This window comes from Panthera uncia, chromosome C2, assembly GCF_023721935.1.
Source record: "Panthera uncia isolate 11264 chromosome C2, Puncia_PCG_1.0, whole genome shotgun sequence".
Classification (NCBI taxonomy): domain Eukaryota; kingdom Metazoa; phylum Chordata; class Mammalia; order Carnivora; family Felidae; genus Panthera; species Panthera uncia.
Genome location: NC_064810.1, coordinates 145252311 through 145270817, shown reverse-complemented (window position 1 = coordinate 145270817; position 18507 = coordinate 145252311). Strand labels below are relative to the sequence as shown.

The 18507-nt window shown below is 45.9% G+C and overlaps 1 long non-coding RNA gene across 1 annotated transcript; it reads right to left on the bottom strand.

Annotated features, from left to right (window-relative positions):
• Positions 1-1973: 1973 nt before the first annotated feature.
• Positions 1974-17813, bottom strand: LOC125922048 (uncharacterized). Its single transcript, XR_007457561.1, has 3 exons — positions 17332-17813; positions 14152-14308; positions 1974-2182 (listed from the first exon to the last, which is right to left on the bottom strand). It is a non-coding gene; the product is annotated as an uncharacterized LOC125922048 (long non-coding RNA).
• Between the last annotated feature and the right edge of the window lie 694 nt (positions 17814-18507).

Sequence of the window (18507 nt, the reverse complement as noted above, 5' to 3'; positions counted from 1 at the left end):
AAAAAAAAAAGCTTTTGTCAATACTTGGAGGCTCCTAGTGCTTTTTGCCTGAAAATATCCTTTTCCCTCTCCCCAGACGTAACCTCCATATTTACTTTTATCAATGTTCTCTTGCTTTGTTTTATAGTTTTACAACCTATATATGCATCTCTAATGACATATTGTTGATTTTTGAACTGCATGTAATGGAACCATAGTCTTGTGTATTTTGTTTTTACTTGCTTCTGTCACTCAACAATATTTTGTGAGATTCCCTCATGTTGCTAAGGGTCTATTTTCATTTCTGTAGGGTATTCAGTTGTATGACTGTATCACAATTTATTCACTCCACCGTAATGGGTCCGTTAGTCATCTCCCGCTTTCACATATCATAACTTCTTTTTCCCCTTCCCCTCAGGATCCACATGTGAGTGAAAACACATGGTATCTGTCTTTCTCTTCCTGACTTATTTCACTTAGCATAATACCCTCATTTAAATTTTTGACCTACGGAAACCACAATAAGTAATAAATGATTTTTGTTATTTTTAAGCCACTAAGTTCTAGAATGTGGTTATATAGTAGCATCAGATAATTAATAACTTTTTTAAAAATTTTTTTAATGTTTATTTATTTTTGAGACAGAGGGAGACAGAGCGTGAGTGGGGCAGGGGCAGAGAGAGAGGGAGACACAGAATCTGAAGCAGGCTCCAGGCTCTGAGCTGTCAGCACAGAGCCTGATGCAGGGCTCGAACCCACGAACCGTGAGATCATGACCTGAGCCGAAGTTGGACCCTCAACCAACTGAGCCACCCAGGCGCCCCAATTAATAACTTTTTATAATAGTTATCTACTGCTGCCTAACAAACTGCCCCGCGGTTTAAAACAACAGTAATTGTGTATTGTATCTCACAGTTTCTTTGGGTCCAGAATTTTGAAGTGACTTAGCTGTTTGGTTCTGCCTCGGGGTCTCATAAAGTTGCTGAAAGCTGACTGAGACAGGAGGATCTGCCTCCCAGGGGGCTAGCTCACATGGCTGGAAAGTTAGTTTCTCTACCTGTGGGCTTCTCTATGTAACCTCTTGAGCAGCCTCATGGTGGAGTGGTTACTCCCCCCAGAGCAAGTGATCTGAGAGACCAATGCAGAAGAATGCCTTTTGTGACCTGGCTGCAGAAGCCTCACACACTGTGTCTTCTGAAGTAGTCTGTTGTTCACATAGGTCAGAACTGAATCCGTGCGGGAGGGGACCGTGCAAGGGTGTGAATACGAACAGACAAGGCTCTTGGAAGATCTTCTTGGAGGCCGGCTACCCACCACAATAATGATGTGTCGTCTATTCAGTACCTATCATGTGCTTGGCTTTAGATGGGAATGATCTCACTTCATCCTCACTACAGCCTTATACGGTAGGTTATGTTTGTCCCTAGTTTATAGATGAGAAAATTGAGGCTGAGGGTCCTTAAATATCTTGCCCAAGGCCATGTAGGTAGCAAGTGGAGGAGGGAGATGAGACCTAGCTTGAGGTGACTCCATCCCAGCCTCTCCATTCTCTCCCAGGCCACTTTCACCCCTTCTGCTCCCTCTCCTTCCTCACCATCAAGTTGTACAAATTCCTGCAATGTTTATCCCCTCTCCCCCTACCCTCTTCTAACCTTGCTTCTGCTGTCCTCATTCCGGGTGGTCCTCCAGAAACGTGTTATAATTCTACTCCGTTTGAAAGCTATGCGTCTGTTAGCATCTTTAAAAGGAGTCTTTACACTCAAAGCAAATGGAGAAAAAGGAAGCCAGATCATCTCAATGGAATCTGTGGCCAGACCAGAAAATGAGGCAGGACCCGGGAGAGCTGAATTGAGAGAAGAGGCAGAGAACAAAAGTCCTTCCAGCCAGCCATTAATCCAGGGCTGCTTTCTCTGGATAGGCCAATAGAAAGAGGTTTTGAAGGGCTTTAAAATATGCTTTCTAAAGTTTAATAATTACTTAAAAAAAACTTAATTTCTGTAAGATTTATTATATGTTTTTAATTCTAGGTTATATATGCCCATCTCACTGTTGGCATGATGGGCAGTTATGCTAGCATTCGAGCTTACCAAGTCCGCTCGCCTCCCATGGTGAGCACTCCCAGCCAGCTGGAGCAGGAGGTGTAAATAGGGCTTTCCGAAGGCTCCCTGCTGTACATTGGCTTGTGTAGATAATTAAGTGCTACCTAGGGAAGAGCATAATTATAAAAGACACATTCATTTCCTGAAACTAAAGCTGAAATAATCGCATTGCCTTTAACAAACTTTAAGTTGTGGAGGAAGGGTGTAAAATGTGCATCATTCAAAATCACCCCGTTCCTGATCTCCTCTTCCCCAACACTGTTCTTTCTTTTTTAAAATTTTTTTAAAAATATTTTTTTTTACTATTTTACATTTTTATCATTTACTATTTTACATTTTTTTTAATTTTATTTTTTATTTTTTAAAATTTGCATCCAAATTAGTTAGCATATAGTGCAACAGTGATTCCAGGAGTAGGTTTCTTAGGGCCCCTGACCCATTTAGCCCATCCCCCCTCCCACAACCCCTCCAGTAGCCCTCAGTTTGTCCTCCATATTTAAGAGTCTCTTATGTTTTGTCCCCTCCCTGTTTTTGCATTATTTTTGCTTCCCTTCCCTTGTGTTCATCTGTTTTGTCTCTGAAAGTCCTCATATGAGTGAAGTCATAGGATTTTTGTCTTTCTCTGACTAATTTCACTTAGCATAATACCCTCCAGTTCCATCCACGTAGTTGCAAATGGCAAGATTTCATTCTTTTTGATTGCTGTAATGGAGGAATACATTGTGTATATATACCACACCTTCTTTATCCATTCATCCATCGATGGACACTTGGGCTCTTTCCATACTTTGGCTATTGTTGATAGTGCTGCTATAAACATGGGGGTGCAGGGGCGCCTGGGTGGCTCAGTCGGTTAAGCGGCCGACTTCGGCTCAGGTCACGATCTCGCGGTCCGTGAGTTCAAGCCCCGCATCAGGCTCTGTGCTGACAGCTCAGAGCCTGGAGCCTGTTTCGGATTCTGTGTCTCCCTCTCTCTGACCCTCCCCCGTTCATGCTTTGTCTCTCTCTGTCTCGAAAATAAATAAACGTTAAAAAAAAAAAATTAAAAAAAAAAAACAAAAAAAAACATGGGGGTGCATGTGCCCCTTCGAAACAGCACACACGTATCCCTTGGATAAATACCTAGTAGTGCAATTGCTGGGTCAGAGGGTACTTGTATTTTTAGTTTTTTGAGGAACCTCCATACTCTTTCCCCTCTTCCCCAACACTCTTCTATTCCATTTGCTCCTGCCAGTGACTGTTATTTGACTTATCCTGCCTCCACAGGTTTGTGGAAGAAGATTTTATTCTAAATGTGAGAAAAAAGCAAGACACATCCTTTTTGCCTTAGTGGCAAATGCTCAAGTTATATTGAAAAAATAGCCCATTTAGTCTACATACCTGGGAAATACATGACTGAGGATGCCATTAACTGGCCTCCCCACACCCTACAGGGCTGTCCTGAGTCAGTTTCCTGTCTCTCTCTGGTGGTTCACTTGCTCAAACAGACGCAGCCACCCCTTGAATACAGCCGCTTCTAAATCCCTCAACTCAGTAAGTTACTCTCTCCAGCCTCACATCTTGAATTTCTTGGAGGATAATTTCACTGGAAACTTTGATGGTCAAAAATAGAATACATTGGCTAAGTAAAATAAGCCAGAGAAAGACAAATACTGTATGAGCTTACATATATGTGGACTCTTAAAAAAAAAAAGCATAAATAAAGAGAATGGATTGGTGGTTGCCAGAGGCTGGAAGTAGGGAGTGGGCAAAATGGGTGAAGGGAGTCAAAAGGTGCAGACTTCCAGTTATAAAATAAATAAGTCACGGGGATGTAATGTACAGCATGACAGCTCCAGTTAATAATACTGTATCACATATTGGAAGTTGCTAAGAGAGCAGATCTTAAAAGTTCTCATCACAGGAAAAAAATTCTGTAGCTATGCATAGTGATGGGCATTAACTAGAATTATTGTGGTGATTATTTCACAATATATACAAACATCAAATCATGTTTGTATCACTGGTACATGAAACACATACAAATCATGTTGTACCCATGAAATGCTGTATGTCAATTATACCTCAGTGAAAAATAATTGCTAAAAAACATAGGGTACATCATAACACCTAATGCTTGTGAGGATATGAGGGAAAAGGTGCGTCATACACCTTAGGTGAGAATGTGAACCAGTGTGAATCAAGAACTGTGTGGAGGGGCGCCTGGGTGGCGCAGTCGGTTAAGCGTCCGACTTCGGCTCAGGTCACGATCTCGCGGTCCGTGAGTTCGAGCCCCGCGTCGGGCTCTGGGCTGACGGCTCGGAGCCTGGAGCCTGTTTCGGATTCTGTGTCTCCCTCTCTCTGACCCTCCCCCATTCATGCTCTGTCTCTCTCTGTCTCAAAAATAAATAAACGTTAAAAAAAATTAAAAAAAAAAAAAAAAAAAAAAGAACTGTGTGGAGCTGTTGGCGTCAGAGGGCTGCCTGAGGCAGCTTAGATCAGTTAGGACTTTGTGTGCTTGTGTCTGAGAAATAGCCCAGAGCCCTCTAAGAGGGCTTTCAAGGACCCAGACTTAGCTGGCCTTCTTGCTTCCCCCTATCTTTAGTGCATGGCTTTCATCCTCAAGATCACAAGAAGGCTGCCACAGCTCTTGCCACACAACAGAGACCCATGTAGGAAGTGGAGGAAAAGGAAATTTCAAAACTTCTGCTTGCATCTTATTGGCCATCCCTATCTGCAAGGCAGTTGCAGAAATGAAGCTTTTTTATTATTAAGGGAGGAAGGGAATCCTGAATATTGGGTACATTACTGTCACCCTCTGCCATGAAGTGCAGCCTTTTTGAAGGACAATTCAGATATAGCTATCAAAATTTAAACTGTTTTTTTTTTTTTTTTAAGTAGGCTTCACACCCAGCATGCAGCCCAAACCAGGGCTCGAACTCACAACCATGAGATCAAGACCTGAGCACAAGATCTTACAACCATGAGATCAAGATGAAGAGTCAGATGCTTAACCAACTGAGCCACCCAGGTGCCCCTCAAAGTTTAACAATTTAAATGCAATTTACCTCTTGACTCAGAAATCCCCCTGCTAGGAATTAACCCTGGAGATGTGTTCTCACATCCGTGCATATGCTTACACACTACAAGCTGTTACTTGTAGCAGGAGAGAATTCATGGAAATGCAGTGTCTGAGTGCAGTGTCTCAGTCAATGTCAGACTGTGACCCATCAGATTCCCAAGGAGTAGGTGGGTGTGGGTGGGGTCTTTAAAGCCAGAGAACAAAAGTAGGGAGAAAAGCATAGGGAGAAAAGGTGTTTCCCTGCAGTGCCCCAAAATAACCACTCAGTAGAGTGAGAGGTAGACAGATCATCTCTGAGACCAAAGAGGGTTGCTTCAGTCTCTAAATAACTATGTTCCTTTTGTACTTTCCCAGGTAGAGGTTGCAGGGGAGGCAAGGCTCAGCATATGGCTGTTAACACCCAAGACTTTGAAAGACAGCCGAATCCACTCTTCATCTTCAGAGGAAAAAGCTGAGACCCAGAGAGGTGTAGGGGCAGCAGTGATGGAAGTTTTCTGGGTCTGCCTGTTGGGAATTGGGAATTGTCTGCTTTATGATAGATTCTCAGACACTTTGAGGTCCCTTAGTGTCATGCTCCTGATTCAGAAGGGCAGCCAGTGGCAGTAAATTGGCATTTCATGAATGGGGGCTGCCCAGCCCTCCAGAAACTTGGGCTGAGTCTTGAAGGGCCCCTGCCCTACTACAAAGTCACAGAACTAATAGCTCAAAGCAAAGGGCTTCCCTGGTAGCTCCATTTACCAAAGACTCCTTCTAAGTGAAAACCTGAAGAGACTCCTGGAAAGGATTGTTGGAGATCTGTATGGGAACGGCTCCATCTATAGGGAGGAAGACGGCCTGAGTTATCATCTAACTACAGCTTTGTATCTTCTCTAAATTAATAAGGCATTTGGATAAGAGGGGCTCAAAGTGTGATATTATAGATAAAGTGGGAAGGAAGGACAGAAGGACAGGAATGGTCATTTTTATAGCCCTGCCTGTTCGAATAGCCACTTTAGGATGGAGACTTTCATTTGAGAGTCATCCTGGTGAAGATTAGGTTTATACTGTGCTATGCATTAGTGGCAGGGAACATATATACTGAAAATGATTGGCGCCTCCCTCGCCCTCCTCTCCCCCCGTGAAAACACGGAAGGCCTCAGCAGGTAGGGGGAGGGAACCATCACCTGGGACATCTTTCCACCTTTCCTTTCTATCTGACTCTCAAACAGAACCCACTCTTACTTCTCTCCCCACCTTTCCTAGATCCTGGCTCTGGGGTCTTTTTCAGCTAAGGGTCGAAGCAGGGATGCTTTGGAAATCTTTTGGCATGTGTTACGGTGAGGAATTTCAACAACTTGAAAGAAGCAGAACCGAGTGAAATTCCAACACAGATGGTTCTGTCAGACTGGAATCTGGGGCCTTTCCCCTGGCGGTCTCGGGACAACACTATGAGGTTGTTCTGGGTCCACTCCATCTACGCAAAAGAACTTGCTGCCCTCTCCACTTCCCTAGCACGTTCGTACCACAGACACTGTCCAAATGCTGTATCTGTGCCAGGCACTGTGCTGAGCACAGGGGATAAAAATGAGGCAGGACTGGGGCGCCTGGGTGGCGCAGTCGGTTGAGCGTCCGACTTCAGCTCAGGTCACGATCTCGCGGTCCGTGAGTTCGAGCCCCGCGTCGGGCTCTGGGCCGATGGCTCGGAGCCTGGAGCCTGTTTCCGATTCTGTGTCTCCCTCTCTCTCTGCCCCTCCCCCGTTCATGCTCTGTCTCTCTCTGTCCCAAAAATAAATAAAAAATGTTGAAAAAAAAATTAAAAAAAAAAAAAATGAGGCAGGACTGAGTAGGTATGGCCAGCGAGTCCCGGCTTGTCCCTAGCAGAGTCACGACCTGGAAAGTTCTGCCGAGAAAGGCTGGGAACATTTAGAAAGACTCCAACAGAATGCAGGAACAATGCCTTGAACAGAATATGGGCGAAATAGGTCAGGGATTAAGGAAGGCACTTGTGATGAGCACCAGGTGATGTATGGAATTGTCGAATCACCGTGTGTACACCTGAAGCTAATACAACACTGTATGTTAACTGAAATTAAAATAAAAACCTTAAGAAAGAAAGATTCTTAGTTGCAGACTATGAAATCCCTCCGGTTGGCTTAGGCAGAATGGGATTTATTAAGGGAGATTAGGTGACTCACAGATTCACCGGGATGATGAAGGAGCAGACTCTGAACTGGGATCCTAGGAACAATGCCCACACCGCGGTGTCTGAGAACTGAACTTCCAGGGGGACTGCTGCCTCCCCGCCTCCAGGACCATGCTGCCCCGCCGTGACACAGAAGCTACCACTGCCCCTGCCAGCCATAGAGAACCACTCCTCTGCCACCATTGCCCCATGCAGGGGTGCTACCTGACGGAGTTCTCTTCCTTCTTGCAAGGTCTATAGGGTGTACCTGCTTGGTGGAGCCCAGGTCCCACGTGGATCCCTAGCTGCAAAGAGTGTGGGATATGGAGTTTGTAGTTCTCCCATCTCCTGCAGACAACATAGGAGGAAGGGGTTAGAGTGATACTGAATGAGATGTTGGCGAGTGCGGTCCTTGGTATCTGCCACCCCCTCCCCCAAGCACCTTTCGTAGTTGTTTTTCAAAAGACAGTCCCTTTCATGAGAGGAATTCTACTGCCAGATTTTTAAGACCGTTTTTTCTATCCTATTACATGGCAGTATGAAAGTGAAGCAGAATAAGGCTGTGAAGCTATCAGCACAATATGTGTCATGGAGTAAGTGTTTAATACATGTTAACTACTAACCAGTAAGGCACCACCTTCCAGTTGACCCCTCAAGATTAGGGAGAAGTTGCAACTCAAGGCACTTAAGGAGAGCAGGTGAAAAGGCGGGGCAGGGGTAGAATCCATTAATGAAAGTGTTGACCTTTACATTTATTTTCCCCCTGTGGTCCATCCCACTCCTCCCAGAGTGTCTTCACTTAGTACAGCTATACCTGTTGAAACCTCTGAACAAGCCAGCCCTTCACAGGACGCCAGGGTTGTCTGTCATCCCTGACTTGGTTTCTGATGCGTATCTCCATGAGCCTTCACCAATGTTTAGTCTCTTGGCCAGAGGTGGCACGGCTGGAGAATGCCCCACATCCAGGTGGCCCTCTGAGAGTCAGCGAGATGGGTGATGCCCCTGCCTTGCACGATGCCTGGATGAGCTTGGAAGATACTAGTGAATGCCTAGTGGTCTAGTTGCCCAATGAGACTCTGTTTTTTTCTAACAGCCTGAACAATCTGCTGTGTACCACATGGGAAGTCTAGCAAGAGAAGAAGCTGATGGTTGGGGCATTAGTTTGCAGAGGCCCGGCTGTGGGCCCGTTGACTTTCCCCCAGATGCTGTGTAGAACAGCAGTGCCCACTGCTAGAAATCTCCCCACTCAAGTCAAGGGGAAGCTCTGGGCTTCCACTTCACACGGGAGACGCTGCTTTTCAATAGCTTCCTTGCATCAGCAGACACTGTGCAGTATATCATTGCAGGTATTTATCAGTATCTTGGGAGATCTTCAACGTATATTTTCAGACTACATAACCTCAGAGAAGGCATTTGGGCCAAATTACATCATCAAAGACAAGACTGAAAGCCCGCTGGCTTTGCTTCCTTTATTTTGGAAAAGCTCTTCCTGTCTGATTGAATCTACCTGGTTCATAGCCAAGCTGGATGGAGGCCATCATCTGACAGACATTCTAGATGATTCTAGAGGAAAGAGACATCCCCTGTTTGTCCTGCTCTCATCATATTGTCATCACCCCTTCCCTAATTCACAGGAAAAATTGCCAGCCCTTGGCCTGACTTTGAGGGGTGTGGGAGGAAGCTATGCTCTGGAACTTGCTGTGGCCTATATTTGGTTCTTTGATCCTGACTTGTGAAAGAGATATTTTGTAAAAGCAGAAATAGTAATAAGGCTGATTTGGGCGATGTGACCTAAAGAGCAGATGATGTCACTGGCACATTAAGATTCACCAGTTCAGAAGAGGAAGATTATTCCTGAAGACGAGGGAGAAGTTTCTTTTTCCAATTATTTTTATTTAATTTCTAGTTAGTTAACATACAGTGCAATATTGGTTTCTGGAGTAGAATGCAGTGATTCATCACAAGTGCCCTCCTAATACCCATCCCCCATCGAGCCCATCCCCCACCCACCTCCCTCCATCAACCCTCAGTTTGTTCTTTATCATTAAAACTCTTATATTCTCTCTCTCTCTCTCTCTCTCTCTCTCTCTCTCTCTCTCTTTCTGAGGGAGGAGATTCTTAAACCAAAAATAGCTTGTTAGAGCAGAAAAGTCATTCCTTCCCCAGGGCAGGGAAGGAAGTCCAATACAGGCTGCTCATTTTCCACATCTGCCCTATGAAGGTTTGCACGTAGAGCTTCCTCCACATTCCTTCCCCGATTCCAGGCCTCCAAAGCCTGATTAACACACTAGATGGCGCATAAACACTGTTCAGATTATCCACACCTACAGGGACCTTTCACCCATCTGTGACTTCCATTTATTGTATCATTCTCTTAAGTTGGGTTTCCCCAAAACAAGAATGTGAGAGCAAACAGATTATTTCACAGGTGGTCCCAGAAAGCTCCCACCAAGGAGTGGAAAAGTAAAACAGGGAAGGGAAGGAAGCCAATATAGGGTGAACTGGGAAACAGTGGCTCAGTCCCACTGGAGAACTCTGGGGACTATATAGAACACTCAGCAGAGTTATCTTCCACAAGTTGGGGAGGAAGGGAGGATTTCACCCTCCAGCTCTTATCCATTTTGGCAGGAGCTGTTTCTAAGAGTCTCATCTTCTGCCCCACACATGTGGGCAAGCTCTCAGATGGAGAATCTCAGGTACTTTCCCTAGGAAGCCTTCATTGTACAAAGGAATTAGGGAAGGCTAGGGGGACATGGTTAGGCATTACAGTATCTGCTGTATTTTCCCTCCTTTATCCACCATCAGTTCATCACTGTGTGGAGCCCTGTGCCAGATACTGTAACTTCAATGGAGAATAACAGATACTATTTGTGAGCTTCTGGAGCTTAAGATCTAGCAGAGAAGTCCAATGTTAATTAAAGAAGCATGCCAGTATATAATAAAAATCATTGAACAGGTGAGGTGAAGAAAAAGAACTGAGAGCTCTGGGAGATGATGGCAGGAAAACATACTCTAGTTTGAGGAATCATGGAGGGCTTTCTTTGAGGTAGATGTGAAAGTTACCTAAGTAGGGGTGGGGAAGATATGGGAAGAGGATTTCAGGCAGAAGAAACAGCGTGTGCAAATGCCCTGGGACACCAGGGACCTTAGTCGTGCAGTTGGAGATCAGAGAGCAAGAGGGTGATTTGGGGCTAAATAGGATTAAAGAGGTAAGCATGAAGCGGTGTGCAGTTCTGTGTAAGCTGTGCTCAAGGTTTTGGTTTCTAAGAGCAATGGAAGCCATTGAAGATTGTTATGCTAGGAAGTGATATAATTAAAAGTTTTAAAAGATAGATTTTTTTTTTTTTAAGAAGAAAAGATAGCTGTTAGGCAGAGAACGGGTCAGAGTGGGAAAGAGTAGAAGAAGGGTTGATGGTGGCACTTCTGCTCCAGCCAAAATAGAGTAACAGGAACCTGGTTTATTCTCCAGCCTGAAATACAGTCAGCCAGAGCATACGGAATAAGGGTTTTTTAGACATTGAACATAAGTCAGTAAAGCATAGTGATCCCTAAGAGAGAGTCAACAAACGCCACAGAGTTTACAATGATCCCAGCTTACTGCAGAGAGAAGAGTTTCTAGCCCATGGTGCAAGGAGAGGGAAATCGGGCAGAGAGCAGAGTCAAGAAGACAGGGCCAGGAGTCTTGGGAAGCCAGAGCATCTAGAGTTCCAAGGACAGAGTACTAGAAAGGAAGGATCTCAAACACACAGAGAGAGGGTTCTAGAGCTCTGCCTAGGGGCCCCCTGGAGTTTTCAGTTGAGTATTGATCCGTGTATGAGGAATCTCTCAAAGACCAAAGGAAGAACCACCTGAGAGGATTGAGGGGAGAGTGCCCAGAGCTCACACAGGGCTGAGAGATCTAAAACCTCTGTCTGAATAATTAATAAGACAAGCGGACAGAAAATCAGTAAAGATACAGAAGACTTGAATAACCCTACCAACCTGACCTAATTAATATTTATCGAATATACTACCCAACTATAGCAGCATATTCACTTTCCCAAGTGCACATGGAACATTTACCAAGACAGACAATGTTCTGGTCCACAACACAAGACTCAGTAAACTTAAGAGGATTCGAATTAAAAGTGGGTTCTCTGACCACACTGGAATTAAACCAGAAATCAGTGATGGAAACATACTTAGAAAGTCCCCAAATTTTTGGAAACTAACATACTTCCAAATAACTCCAAGGATCACAGAGGAAAACAGAAAATATGAACTGAATGAAAACAAAATCTCAATATACCAAATTTCGTAGATGCCACTACCATAATACTCAGAGGGAAATTTATAGCACTAAAGGCCTAGATTTAAAAAAAAAAAGAAAGGCTTCAAACTGATGACTTCGGATGCAGTTGGTGGAGGGGTGGGCGGTCAACAATACCTTGGACACGGGTCCCCGGGAAACCCAGTCTGCTTACGCTGGAGCTCTACTGTGACAAGTGGTGCCTGTGACACCTTCTGTCCACACGGCTTATACTCCTTGGGATGTGCAAGTCTGGAAATAAAAGTTTCTTTGAGAAACTTTTCATATTTACTGAAGCAATAACATGTTCACTGCGGGCAGACTGAAAACCGCTATAAGCTACAACAATGCAACTTAAATTACCCTTAATTTCACCAGCCAGAGGGCACCAGCGTTGGCCTTTTGCTGTATCACTTTCCAAACTGCTTTCCCGGTGTGGGTACACCAGCGTGCAAAGTGAAGTCACGCTGTACACACTGTTTTGTAACCGCCTTTTCACTCGCCAACAGTGTCACGAGTGTCTTGGTAAGAAGAGTCTTCGGGAAATGACAGCAATTCTCACAGGAATCACTGAGGTTGCTGGCTCATGAGCCTTGGCCCAAACCATTTTCCTTTAAGTGCCTTAAAGATGAATGCAGACAGTTTTAAATTGAAATGTTCTATTTTTAATAAGCCCGTGATTTTCTTTGTTTCCATGGGTACATGTTTTTACTTAATGTATTGGATTCCACTGGGGTGACTCTAATTATGCCAGTAAAGGGAGCCCATTGGTCATTCTCAGGTCATAGAGAAATTGTTTATTTTATAGAGGTTAAAGAAACTTTAGCAGTGATGTAGTCTAACCCCCTTATTTTATGGGTCAGAAAATTGAGGTTCAAGCTAGATGGAATTGGATTTGGCTAATAAGGCCTGGAAAATGACACATCTTAAGACCCCAGACATGGTTAGCACATTTTTCAAATGCTTTCGTCTTGTGGGAATGGTATAACCACAAAGATCTGAGGGCGTTGTGACATTGTGACAAGATAAGCACCCCTGATGTGAACAGCCAATTAAAGGACACCCCAGCTGTCACCTTCCCTTTGCAGGAAGCCATACAACCCCAGTGGAAACTCTGGTCATGGGAGCTGATGACAGAATGGGATCCCTGAGGTCTGGGGCAGCAGGGGTCAGCTCTTAAAGAGCCTTAAAAACCAAACAAAGAGGAGCACCTGGTGGCTCAGTCAGTAAAGTGCCCAACTCTTGATTTCGGCTCAGGTCATGATCTCATGGCTTATGAAATCGAGCCCCGTGTCCGTCTCTATGCTGACAGCATGGAGCCTGCTTGGGATTCTCTCTTTCCATCTCTTTCTGCCCCTCCTCCACCAAAATAAATAAATAAACATTCAAAAAAAATAAACAAGGGGAGCCTGGGTGGTTCAGTCAGTTAAGCATCCAACTTCAGCTCAGGCCATGATCTCACAGTTCGTGAGTCCGAGGCCCACGTCAGGTTCCGCACTGACGGCACAGAGCCTGCTTCAGAGCCTCTGTCTCCCTCTCTCTCTGCCCCTTTCCTGCTCTCTGTCTTTCTCCCTCTAAAAATAATAAATAAACATTTAAACAAAGAGTTTCAGGCTTCATTCCTCTAGCAGGAATCACCTGGGATCTTCTTAGTATGCAGATTTTGAATCAGCGGCTCTGTGAGCAGAGCCCAAGAACCTACGTTTCTAATAAACTCCCACATGATATGATGCTGGTGGTCTGAGGGGCACACTTTGAGTTGCAGTCTTAGGTCCCTGCAGTCACCAGCCACATGTGGCTACTGAGCATGTGAAACGTGTCTAGTGAGTCTGAGGAGCCAGATTTTTTATATTATTTAATTTTACTTCACTTAAATTTAAGATCTAAACATACCCAATTTGTTATTGAAAAACTTTCAAGCGTGTTTGGATTCACTTGAGCATGTGACTCAACAATCTCAACTGTAAATTTTATGACCTCTCAATACAGATCAAGTATGTCCAATAAGCATGTAGCATCTGAATTTGAAGGGCTTGAAGTACAAAGTACACACCAGAATTCAAAGATTCAGCATGAAAAAGAATGTAAAATGTCTCATTAAATTATTTTTTTAACATTTATTTATTTTTGAGACAGAGAGAGACAGAGCATGAACGGGGGAGGGGCAGAGAGAGAGGGAGACACAGAATCCGAAACAGGCTCCAGGCTCTGAGCAGTCAGCACAGGGCCCGACACGGGGCTCGAACTCACGGACCATGAGATCGTGACCTGAGCCGAAGTCGGACGCTTAACCGACAGAGCCACCCAGATGCCCCATGTCTCATTAATACTTACATTAGTTACATGTTGAAATGGTATGTTGGATATATTGTGTTTAGATATAAATTACTAAAATTAAGTTCACCTGTTTCTTTTAACCTTTTATTTTTCATTTTTTTTTCCTTTCACCCCTTTAAAATGCAGCTGCTAGAAAATGTAAAATTACATGTATGGCTCCCATTGGTGGCTTGCGTTCTATTTCTGTTGGGCAGCACTGCCAATGAAGGGAGATATTATTTCTTACCTTTCTTCTAAGGAGAATTCCTGGGAGTAGCTCTTGGTTTCTCCATTTGGAGAGTTGTAAGCACATGGTGATTCTCCCCGATTCCTCATCCCTCATTCATAGGCAGATGAAGGCATCATGGGGAAATGGTGTGATGTGTCCTGGGACACTACTCTGGCTGATGGAGGGAAACATTCATTTGAAGAGGCCCATGGCTCCACCTTTCCTTGTAGCATAGGCTACACCTTGCTAGGAAATTTCATCAATTCTCCTTGTGTTTCTCGCCAAGACAAGAAGACAAATGGATGCACCTTTAAGACATGCATCTCAGGGAACTCAGAGCCCAGGCTGTCACAGCCCACTTTCAAGTTCACCTGTAACCATGGCAACTCTATTGACGCAAGTTGCCACGAAACATAATTTAATCTGGATCCGATTTGTTTTTAAAAAAAGAAAGAATGGAAAAACACTCAGCTTTGTCTCAGGAGACTATCTGGAGATGGAATCTCTGGTGATATGCTCTTAACTACCATATTCATTTAATTACTTTGTGATTTCCTTGGGGAGGTATTTCTGTCAGGAGTAACTTCCTAAGAAGACGGGGGAGTGTTTGCCTGGAAACGGTTGGTGTTAAGGAATCTAATGGCTCACATGACCTTGAGCTGTTCTCAGGTGGAAGATTTTCACCATGTCCCCACAAGTCCATCTCATTTCCACTGTTAGTTCAAATGGGGGAAATATCAGACTCCTCATTTCAGAGCTGGAAGGTGCTTGGATGGGAAAGTAAGATGAGGGAGGTAAAGAAGAGATCGGAACCTACAAGGGGTTTAGGTCTTGGGTGTATACAACCAAAATTAGGGTGGGGGCAGACAAAACTAGGAGGGCATGAGAAGGAGATAAAATCAAAGAAATAATGGAAAAACCCTATAATCTTACATTTAAACAAATTTTTTTTAGAGGGAGCACATGCATGTGCACTTGTGTGAGTGGGGGAGGGGCAGAGAGAGAACAGGAGAGAGAGGATCTTAAGCAGGGTCACTTCTCATCGGGGAGCCCAGTGACGTGGGGCTTGATGCAGGGTTCCAAGCCATGACCCTGGGATCATGAGTTAAGCCAAAATCAAGAGTCCTACGCGCAAGCAACTGAGCCACCCAGGCAGCCCTGTAATCTTACATTTAAATAGGAAATGTCAGTAACTCATTATTTCTTTTGTTTCTTTCTAAAAAGCAGTTTTTTCAAGCTCTATTTGCTGAAAAGGTCTAGTAGCAGTGGCCTTCATGTCTGAATTTTAGTCTCTAAATGCCATTTCCCACTCAAAGGTATCAGGGCTTCTTGACAAATGGCTGATTCCACACCCGAGGCAGAAAGGGTACCAGATGACCCTGAGACTGGTAGATTTGCTAAAAAAGGAGGAAGATATCAAATGTTAATGGAATCTCATCAAACACACCCAGAGGTCAACTTGAGGGTCTCCCGCTGGCTAAAAATGGAACAGTTAGATATAAAATAGTAATGCAATGGGCTGCAACTGGAATTGACAGAATTGAAAGTCAAAGATAAACTGAGAGGGTCCCACCACAGCACCTGGGACTTGCTGCCCAGGCATTCTCTGATTGCTAGACTGTGTGTGGGCCTGTGTTGGGGGCAGGCCAGAAGTTCCAGGGAGTCTGTGACCCCAGGCAAACTTCAACTACTAAGGAGAAGGAGTTAGTGCATAAATATCTGAGCTTCCCAGACTCTTGATGGGACACTTCTGAGGTGGGTCCCCAGCAAGATAGACCTCCGTTGTGCACAGCACCAGTACCCCCTGCAAATCTGATCATCATCATATTCTCTGTAGGCTTTCCTCCTTTCTTGGACTCTCTTGCAATGCTTTTTTTAGGATCGCTTTCCAAATAAACTATTTATACCCAAATCCTAGTCTCGGGGTCTGTTTGGGAGAATCCAACATGACACAGATTCTCTGACAAATTGTGACTCAGTGAAGTAGAAGCATAACCACTCTCTAGGTTTCAGTCCCGAGATATGTACAAATGTCAGGGAAGATGTCCAGGTGCCAGTTTGTTTGCAAGACTTAATATAAATATGACGTTGCTACCTTTTCTTTCATTGCCATTCCTGGTTTCCTGTGTGCTTTGGTCACTTCTCAACCAGAGGAATGGATTATTAATCTACAGTATAAGTAGAAGCTTATTAGACTCAAAAACTAAAATTAAATATGCTTTATCAAAGTCTAGGAGCAGGGGGAATAAGAGAGGAATTTCCTCCCCTGAGGAAAATTCCTGTTCATACAGGTGTCAAAATAGCTGTCTAAAGAGGGACCAGGCCACAAAAACAATCTGAGCAAGGCCAGGGTCAAATAGGCATCAAATGAGCAAATCAGCCAGTCAATATTGCCTCCAACTGCTACATTGCTTTATGACCCACCTCAAACATAGTGACATAAAAAATGTTCATTTTCCTATGACCATGGATCAGTGTGTCAGAAAACCAGAAACAACAAACCAAAAACAGCTTCTCTCTTCATGATATCTAGCACCTGAGATGGGAAGTCTTGAAAACTGAGGGTAACAAGAAGTCCGGGTTTAGAAAACAGTTGAACTGGGTACTTCGAGTCTGATGATTGATGTCGGCTATTAAACGGGCACTGAACCAGGGCTTACAGAAATGACATGTACATGGGCATGGGCTTCCTCACACCATACTGGCTGTGATCAATATAAAGCAACTCAAGGGGCGCCTGGGTGGCTCAGTTAAGTGTGGGACTTCAGCTCAGGTCGTGTCTCATGGTTCGTGAGTTCAAGTCCCTCGTTGGACTCTGTGCTGACAGCTCAGAGCCTGGAGCCTGCTTCAGATTCTGTCTCCCTCACTCTCTACCCCTCCCCTACTTGTCTCTCTTCTCTCTCAAAAGTAAACATTAATAAATAAATAAATTAATTAATTAAATAAAGCAACTCAAAATATCAGGAAGGAGGTATATTGCCAGGTATGAACTTCACTCGACCTCACATATGCCTTTTGCATTAACGTCACAAGTTAACCCAGAATCAAAGAACCCTAAAGAAAAGGAATGCATTTATTGCCAAGGATGAGCTTGAAATATGAGGACACCAAAGCCATGAGACAACCTACCAAAGTTTGGAGAGGATAACCAGAAAACAACCAGGAAATTAAACAACTTAACTGATTACAAATACTAACCACACAAACACCCTTTCACCCTGCAGTCGACAGATGGAGGAGTATGGAATGCCTTGCCAAGATAAAAATGGGTGGATGGCAGGAGGCTTGGGTGGATGGCAGGACAAGCCTCCGTCCAGAGACGACACCTGGGCCCTGGGCGACTGGTCAGCGTGGGACCCGGTCAGACAGCCTAGGAGGATGGGGTGTGCCCGCGGCCCATGTGAAGCTGCCAGCCCCGCAAGACTTGGGGGCAGGGAGGCTGCCACGTCTCTGAAGGCGATGAGGCCGGTTGTGGACCCAGCCGAGCTCCGATGGCCCGGACGTTCCCCGCTGGCCCGAGCAGGCTGATGGGGTGAGTGCTGCCTACCGACGGGCCCGCGGGCACGGTTCAGGGGAGCCAGAGACCTGGAGCCAGAGGGCAGGAATGCGGGCAGACCCGGTCACGGGAGCGGGCTGTTGCTGGAACCAGTCACGTGCCTGAGTCCAAGCGCGACAGTTCAGCGGGGCCCACGTCGTCCCCGTCCCCAACGCCCCCCCGCCCCCAACTCGCGCCCGGAGCGGAGCCGGGAGAGCCCGGGCTCCCTTCCCGCTGGGGGCTGGGGGCTGGGGGCTGGGGGCTGGGGGCTGGGGGCGGGGCGGAAGGGGCCCTGGAATAGCACACACCTGGGATCCCAGCGGTCGGCCAAGCCAAATGGAAACTGCCTGTTGTCCATGTCATCGTGCCGCCTCGGCCGCGCAAAGCGTTGGCCGCCGTGGGCTCCCTGCACCCCGAGTGCAAGCGAGCTGGTTGGAGCCCTGCGCCCCCTGCCGCGCCACACGCGTCCTGTCTGGCCCCTTGTTCGGAGGCCTGGCGCGCCCCCTGCCGCCCGAGGCCGGCGCGCCAGGTGTGGCCGGGGCACTGCCCTGGCGCTCGGAGGCAGGTCAGGGGGGGCCAGGCAGCCCTGGACCCGGAACAGGGCCGCCGTAGGGCGAGGCCAGGGTGCCAGGAGCCAGGCCTCCGCGGGGAAGAGGGATTCTGCCCGGCTCCAAACCGTGTTTGACCCCAGGGCGCCTGTACTGCCTCTGAAGGCCAGGCTGGAGGAAAGACGACTACCTTGGGAGAGCCGGGGTTGGGGGGGTGGGGGGGGCCTGGGTGAGTGGCCCGGGCTTCCCGCAGCAGGAGCCCCCGGGGGCCTCGGTTGCTCTGGGCGCCAG